Source organism: Myotis lucifugus, unplaced genomic scaffold (genome assembly GCF_000147115.1).
Source record: "Myotis lucifugus unplaced genomic scaffold, Myoluc2.0 scaffold_117, whole genome shotgun sequence".
NCBI lineage: Eukaryota > Metazoa > Chordata > Mammalia > Chiroptera > Vespertilionidae > Myotis > Myotis lucifugus.
The window spans coordinates 3,521,859-3,530,369 of NW_005871165.1; positions in this window are offsets into that span (position 1 = coordinate 3,521,859).

Genomic DNA, 8,511 nt, shown 5'->3' on the forward strand with positions numbered 1-8,511 from the left:
CTCCCCCCCCCCAGGGGAGAGTCTGAGTGGCTTTACTCCCCTTTCTCTCTGACATCCGGCCCTTGGCCACCTGCTGCCTTTGGTTGTGGACGGTGGACAGCCCTGCTCGCTCTGCCTTGTCCAGCGTCTCACGCTCTCCAGTCTGCAGGGTCCAGGTTGGTCACAGTCCCTCCCCTGGGTTCCCGCCCACAGGCGTGTCCCCGCTGCTTCCAGTGACACTGCCCCTCACTCGTGCTCCTTCCCTGCCACTCCTTCACTCACTCAAAGCATTAAAATCCTATGTGTGTAGGATAGACAGATATATATAGAGAGAGATATAGCAAGAGAGATATAAATAGTAAATATCGTTGCTGCTCTGGAGGAGGCCACGGATGTGAGGAAGGTGGGTCTGGGGTGCAGGGTGGGTAGGGGGGCTGGGGGACCCAGTGATTCAGTACAATCCAGGGATGCAATGTGGGCTTGTTTAATATTTGTGCCTGAACAGTGTTCCATGTTTAGAAAAAGAAAAAAAAGAAAAAAAAACCTGTTGCAATTTTCCGCCAGGTGTGTGGTGCCCTTGGGGGTGCTGCTGGCTGCGGGTGGAGGCCCGGAGGGCGAGGGCCTTCGGGCTCCCTCCTCCAGGGGAGTGAGCGGCAGGGGGCGGACCTGTGGCCGGTCCGGGCCAGCCCAGCAGGAGTGAGATCGCGGGACTGTCAGAAGCAGGAAAAGATGAGGTCGTCCGTTTGTTTTCCGAGGCCTGTGGCACTGTTCTCCCCTCCCGCCTCGCTTCCTCCTTTGGGGAGCTTCCTGACGGCACCTGCCTGGATATTTCAGCAGGAAGTAAACGGCCAGGCGAACCCTTCGTGGAACCTGATGGGTGCGGGGCGGGCCGGGGGAGCGAGGGAGGCAGAGCCAGCCAGGAGGGGCCAGGAGACAGGCTGGGGAGAGGGGCGCAGGCCCCACCGGCCTGTGGGCAGCAGCCCTGCTCCCCGAGTCCCGGGTGCCGGCTCTACAGACGGGGTACCCGCCCCCTGGCGTGTGTCCTGGAACTTGTTCACAGGTGTCACGCATGACCTTTGTCAGGTGGCGGCGCCGGGCGGGGCGCCGTGACCTCCGACCCGTCTATATAAAGATAAATATATAGAGATATATATATGTATGTAAGCGAAGCACTGGGGCCCCGGCCCTGCTGGACCAAGCAAAGCCCAGCCTTCGGCGCGGGCGTGTTCTGTTGCGTTTCGTCGTTCGTTTGTTTTCGTGGCTTGTCTTTTGTCAAGTGCCGGTCCGATCGCTCTGTGTTACAGATAGTGTTTTAATTCATGGCTGTTCTAGTTCATGTCTACCTCAGCACCTCCTCTTAGCCTAATTTTAGGAGGTTGCCCAATTTTGTTTCTTCAATTATACTGGTTACTTTTTTGTACAAATCTCTCTCTCTCTCTCTCCTTCTCTCTCCCTTCCGCTGCTCCGTCCCTCTTCCCTCCCCTTTCATCTCTGTTGGTTTGTTCCACTCCCCCCCCCACCCCATCCCCTGCCCCTGCCCCTGCCCCAGCCTGGGGACCCAGGTGTGCTTGCCAGCCCCATCTGCCCCTGCCCCGAAGCCGTCCCCGCCAAGCTGTGCGGTCCTGGGTGAGCTCTGCGCCTCTGCCTTCGTTTCGTGTAGATGGATGCGTTTCTTTGTAATTCCAGTGTTCTGATGACATTTAAAAGAAAAAAAAATGAATTTCCTGCTGCAGGTCTTCTCTCCATGTGTCACTAAGTGAAGTTGTGCCTTCTATAGCAAAGAGAATATTTTTTACATCCTACTAACAGTAGATTTTTTTGTAGTGAACATTTTTTTGTATTTTTATTTATAAGTCTCATAAGAAAAATAGCAATGTTCAGTTGTATACCTTGAATCTGCAGTTAGAAGAGAATAAAGTTAATTCAGTTGTCTCCGGCTCCAAGTGTCGCTGTTTGTAAGAACTGGTTTGTCTTTTCTGCCTTTTCTTGGGCGGGGGGCGCAGAGGAACTGAGATTTCCGTCTGCGGAGGGGGAGAAAGCTCCGGGCCCCGCACTCAGCCTCATCTGTGCGTCACTTCTGTGTCCTATTTACCGGCACAGACCCACCCCACGACATATTTCTCTAATACTGGTAAGGAAACGGTGTGCACGACGCTGCTGTCGCTTGACCCCGTGGCACAACGTGTGAAGCAGGCGCGGGTCATTGTTCCTTCAGCCGGGCCGAGGCCAGGAGCCTGGCCTGGTGGCTGTGGCCGTCATGGCCGCCCGGCCCGGTGGCTGTGGGAGGCGGGAGCAGCGCTGGGCAGTGCCAAGGCACCTGCCCTCGGGGAGCTGGCCCTCTGGTGGCCGTGAGGCTCCCTGGGCTGTGTCCGCACAGCTTGCTCCGGGTCACAGGGCTGATGAGTGAGTCGTGGAGTCAGAACTTGCATCCAAACCTCCTGATACCAAATTGGGTTTGTCTCTCCAGGACTCCAGAGGCAGGGCTGTCGTCTAGTCTTTATTAATAGAGACGTTTTTACTTCTCAGCTTCAGCAAGCACCAGACATTTCTCAGCAAGAAGCCGCCACCCCATGTAAGGCCCCTGGGTCCCTGGCAGCCAAGCCCATGGCGAAGGGAGATGGGCCGGGGAAGGCACAGGTGGGAGGTGTGCGAGCCCAGCGTCACTGCAGCAGGATGAGTGCAGCCTTCCCTCCCGCAGAACTTGGGGGCACCCGCCCCCCCCCCCGCCCGCCCGCCTCCGCTCCCTGTCTCTGGGCCAAGGCGTCCTCTCGAGGCCTTCCTTCCCCTCCTGGGGGCTGGGAGCTTTGCCCTGTCATCGAGCTAGGAAACCACTTCTGCCCAGTCCGAGGCCTGCTGGCTCAGTGCCTCTGCCCGGAGCCTCCTGCCTGCCCTGCTCCGACCACAATAACCCATCTCCTCACTAAAACCCAGGACACCGCACCGATGGCTGCCTGGGGGGCATGGGGGGGGGGGGGAACCAGTGCTCAGGGCCCACCTGACCTGCGTTACCGGGGGTCACTGGGAGCCATCGCTCTGCACCCTCCACCACCGCAGCCTGTGAGGGAGGCCCGGCTCTTTGCCTCACCTGCCTGCTAGGGCTCGGACTGGAAGAGTGGCCTTTCATCCCCTTTGTCCCTGAGGGGCCGAGGGAACCGAATTGAGAACCGCCTGGAGCGACATTCACCACCCTGGCTGGACGCCCTTCCCAGGAACAACACAGCAGGGCCCTCTCCAGCCCTCCAGCCTGTGGCTTATCGGTCTGTCTACTTTCTTCTCTTTTCTCTCTGCTCCTCTCTCTCCTCTTCCCTTCCCTTCATCTGTCTCTTTTCCTTTCACCGCATCTTTCTTCCCTGTCTCCACTCCTTCCTTCTCATTCTTTCTCTTGTGTAATTTTTGTTCTTTTTTTTTGTTTTTGCTTTTGTGTCTCTGTCTCACATTCGTTTTCCTCTCCCCATATTTCTCATCTTGGAAACAATCCTTTGCCAAAAAACATAGCGGGTTTGATTTTGAGCCCCTGTCTCCACGCCGTCCATCCATCCCTTTCTTCTCTGGTCCTGGGCACTCCCCAGGCCTCGCCCCTCCCGGGGTCTCCCCTCCCCCGCAGGCTCCCGTCCCTCCCCCACACTCCTCCCTACTTAGGCCTCCGCTTTCTCCTGACAGATGGGAGGGAGGGAGCACTGCCTCTTTAAAACAACATTTAATCGCCGTTTTCTGTTCTTGGACATCAAAGCTGGGGCTTAGGCACTGCGCTGGGGTCGCGGCGGCACAGGCTGTGGGGGAGAGGAGGTGCGTGAATAGGCCCCGGCTGAATGGGCTTTGTGTGGCTGCCAGGGTCTGCCTGCTTTACATGCTCTTTGACCCAGATATGATCTCATGGAGAGAAAGGGGCCCTGGCCGGGCCAGCCTGAGAACGCTCGGTGGCCCCGCTCCGTCCTTCTCCCTCCCCCGGGAGCCCTGGCCCAGCTGCCCTCTGCCCCAGCCCGCAGCCCTGGGCAGCCTCCTCCCGGACAGGACTTGCCAGAAGGGCCCTCTGCTGGGGTCAGAGGAGGGGTCAGGCAGCCGGGGGAGGGGCCACATTCTTCCTCCTGAACGTGTCTCCAAGGATATTAAGTGGGAGCCCCCTGCACACAATGTCCCTCTGGTCAGGGCCGATGGGGTTCAGGTGGGCCCTGGGGTCGCATCCTGTCAGCCTTAACAGCTCTCCTTCCAGCCGTTCTGACCGGCTCCCCTCTGCCCAGAGCCGGGAGCCAGCAGAGGCTTGCTGAAGGCCTGAAGGCCTGAGCACAGTGTGGCAGCAGTCCAAGGCCTCGGCCTTCTCCATCCAGCTCAACGTTGCCAGGCTCCCCTGGCCCCCACCAGGAGGAGAGCAGGCTGGGGAGCACTGGCCGCACTGCTCTGCCTGCCCCTGTCCCAGCCTCTGCATTCTCTGAGGAGTGATCCTCCGAAAATGCACATAGCGTCGTGTCAGTCCTTGGGCTAAAGGCCCGGTGGCTCCTCGTAACTCAGGATGGAATCTGAACTCCTAAGGAGGCCGGCAAGACCCTTGGTGGTAGGGCCCGGTGCTCGCCGCCCCGCCTCGTCTCGCAAATCACCCGCATGTCCCTCGGCCACCCCCTACTCTGGCCTGGACAACTGGACCACAGATGATTCTGAAGACACGGAGATCCGCCCCCCGTGGGCCTTGCACATGCTGTGTCCTCTGGGGGCAACGCTGCTAACGCACACACTCCCCTCCCTTCGTCTGGCCACCTCACGTGTCGTTACTCAGGTCGCAGCTCACACCTTTCTCTGGGGAAACCTTCGCTGGCCGAGCTGGGCGGTGCCTCCAGGCTGCACCTGCTGTTGTGCACACATCACCGGCTTTCTCAGCTGTTGTCACTACCTGACTGGCAGCTTCCTGCAGGCAAGAATTGTGCGTTGAACGTCTTCCTGAGCTCAGAGCCTAACGCTGCCAGTACGTGGTACACACCCAGTAACCCTTTGCTGAATAAACAAATGAAAGAAGGGGATGGAGAAGGAGGGAAGGAGAGAGGCAACGCGCATCCGGGGCTGAGGTTGCAGTTGCCAAGGATGGTGGAACCCGATACTCCGTGTACATGCCGCGCCGGCCCAGGCCTTGTGCATGCACGTCCCTGGCTGCAGAGGCCACAGCGGAGGCACTCCTGCTTCCCTCACACGTGTCATGTCAGTGCACAGAGACGTCTGAACGGTGTTTGCCATGTGCAAAGGGAGGAGCAGCCAGCACAGGACACTGCTCATCGCAGGCAGGGTGCTCCCTGGGCATCACTGTGTGTGTGTGTGTGTGTGTGTGTGTGTGTGTGTGTACGCGTGCACACGGGTGCATGTGGACACCTGGTCCCCTGCCACGATGGTCTCGGCAGTCTGGGCCCACCATCCCCACTCTCGGGCCTTGGCCATCCCGGCTGCAGGAGGGCGGGCTCCTCTCTGGGCTGTGTTTTCTGCTCTCCGGGGCGCCTCAGTGAAAGTGAACTCACTCATTTCAACCTGCCTGGCAGCCGCAGCCCCCGCTGCGCTAATTGCCCTGTGGCTCTAAGCTGACTGCGGTGCACGGAGCTTAAGCCCTCCTCTACTTATTTACCGACTACATTAACGGCAACGCCGCTGCTTGCCGCTGCTCCCGACCGTGTGCCGGCTGGCTGCACCCCGTTCCTCTGCACCTCCCCAGGGAGTTGGGGTGCAGAGATGCAGCCTGGCACAGAGCCCCCGAATCTGCCAGAGTCCCTGGGGCCAGACAACAATGAGAACATCATTGCCTTTGTCCACACGGACTCCAGACCAGAGGGAGGGGGCAGCTTCTCTGCCAGCCCGCCCGCCAGGATGACCCAGCGGAGCACACTCTGCAGCCGCCCTTGGGCGCCCACAGCGTCTGCGAGGGGTGCGCACCGGACACCTCTTACAGACTGGGGGGCTGGGGCTGGGGCTCCGGAGCTGTTGGTGCTGACGGTGAGACTTGCAGCCGAGACTGAATTCCAACAGCTCTGTCTGTCCTCTCTGCACGCTGCCTGCCCAGGAGCTGTCTCCCCTCTCCTGGCCCCACCCACCCAGGTCTGCCCACTGCCTGCTAGTTGTACGTTCTCATAGCTTCTGCTCTGTGCCAGGAGGAGGTCCCGTGTTGAAGCAAAACCTCTATCTCCCAGCTTTGTCTGCCTTGCTGACATGCTTGCCAGAATTTGCTGGAAATTCAGGTACTGGAGCCTTTCCTTCATGCTCAGCAGCCTTTCCCGGGGCAGACCCAAGTCCGGCCTTAGCCACACCCCCACCTCCCTCTTCCTGGCGATAGGGTCCTGCCTATGCTCTCATTCCAGGGGCCGTGCGTGCCCGCAACCAGGCTCTGCCGCCTCCTCAGTGTCCTCCTGCCCCGTGGCAGGGCTGGGCCCTGCACTGAGGCCAAGGCAGCCTTCTGGAGACCAGAGGGGCCCCATCAAGGGTGCTACGGATGGATCCATGGGGTCAAGCACCCAGGCTCCACTCTATTTGAAATAGCATGAGTGACTCCTAAGGAAAGGGGGGCAGTGGGGTCTGGCAGAGAAAACCTGGGGCTCAGAATCCAGATGACCTTGGTCTGAGGTCAGCTCTGCACTTACTGTGTGGCCTTGACTACATCTCAGGATCGCTCTCAGGTTCTGTTTCCTCAGCTGTACAATGGGTGCAGGAACGCCTGCCCTTCTACCCTCAGGACACTCACCAACGGGAACACAGGGCACAAGAATCAGCTTTCTAAACACCACGGTGCTGTAACCATGACAGTTGTAAATGGCGGCAGGCTCAGGGGTGGCCAGGGAGAGGAGGTGGTGGCCTAGACACTTATTTCCAGGGCAAGAGCCCCTCAGCCAGGACCCGGGGACCTGGGGTCTGGAGTGGAGGCGGCCTCTGCTGGCATCGCCGGGACTCTGTCGCCACCTGGTGGGCACAGGCTGCAGGTGCTCCTGCCACTCAGCCGGGTCTGGAAATGGGAAAGCACATCTTCCTTCAGGTTCCCTGCTACACCAGGTGGGTGGGTAAGAGGAGAAGGCGGTCCAGATTTATGCCGGAGAAGAAAACGCCTTAAACTACATGGTAGGAAGTTCAGTCGGACTTTCTAAAAGCTCTCCTGAGTTAATATTTCTATCCTGACCCTTTTCTCCCGCCCCCCCCGCCCCCCCCCCGCCCCCCCACGGATTAACTGGCCTTGTCACACTCAGCTTCTCAGGTCCCCAAAGGCTGGGTTTGAAGTTGCTGTCAGCCAGGCCGGACCCCCCAGGGGTCCCTGGGGCCTCATATTACTAAGGGAAGACCAACCTCAGATGGAACCCAGCCCCTCAAAAGTGTTGCTGCTGGGAGAGGAGCAGGCCCATGGAGAAAGGGTGACACAGAGCACCCCAGTCTGGCTCTGGGGGGCCTGAGAGGTGACTCGAGGGGCCAGAGGCCATGGAGCATCTCTTTCCTCCGGAGAAACTTCTGAGAGGTCGGAAAAGCCACAGTGGAGGGTTGCTAAAGCCAGCGCCTGCCTCTAAAATAGAACTCCCTCCCAATGTAGGGAGGGAGCCTCGTGCCTGTCCCCAAGCCCTCCAAGGCCCACTCCGGCTGCTCACACTGGATGCTCCAGCCAGCACCTGAGTTCTCCGGGGACAGGGGGCTCCCCATTCCCGTGGGCAGTGGGCCTAAGGGCTGTTGGGTGGAAACGGTCTTAGGATGGATCGTTTGTCTCTCTCTTGCCTCTTGGCACCTCCAGCCATTTTCAAATGGATGCAACTCAGTGGTTTGGAAGAGCCTTCTCATCAATGAACTTCTAAGGTTCTGACTCTCGCCAACTGTAAAGATCCTCAGAGCGAAGGGTACCTCTGGCTCCATACCACCCGCTAGCGCTTCTTTACAGAGCAGGGAGTCACCGTTCCCCTCCCGGGTCAGCATGGCCTGCTGCTTAGAGTGAGTGGGCTTCTGATGACACCCGCTGGCGAGAAAGGGGACTGCATGAGTGAAGGTTGATCTGATGGACAGAGGAAGGAAGGGCCTTCCCTGATAAACCCCCCTTTGGGAAGGCAGGAAGTCAGGAAGTGGCAGGAGCAGAGTTGGGGGTGGGAGGGGCAGGACCTCACAAATTTGACTTGACTGATAGTCACCTTATTCTCAGAAGTCTCTTGCCAATTAGCATTCCTCCTTAGCATCCTACCCCAAGTGCCTCTGGTACTTGGCCTTTCCCTGATTCCCCAGAGCACAGCTGAGAGCAGGCTGGGACACCGGAGTTCACTTTCTCTGGTATCAAGGACAACAAATGAAAATACGCAGCAAGGACAACAGAACAGCAGCCGGTCTCTGCCTGCCTTCCTCTTTCATCCCGGCCAGCACGGAGCCCAGGAAGTGAGGCCCACAGGGACTTGTCTGATGAATTTCGTGGCCTTCCTCCTACTGAAGGTCTCTTGGGCTCTGGGTCTCACCCTCTATGTCAGTGGTTCTCAACCTTGGCTGCACATTAGAATCACCTGGGAATCTTTTTTAAATCCTGGTTTCTGGGCCTCCTACTCCGGAAATTCT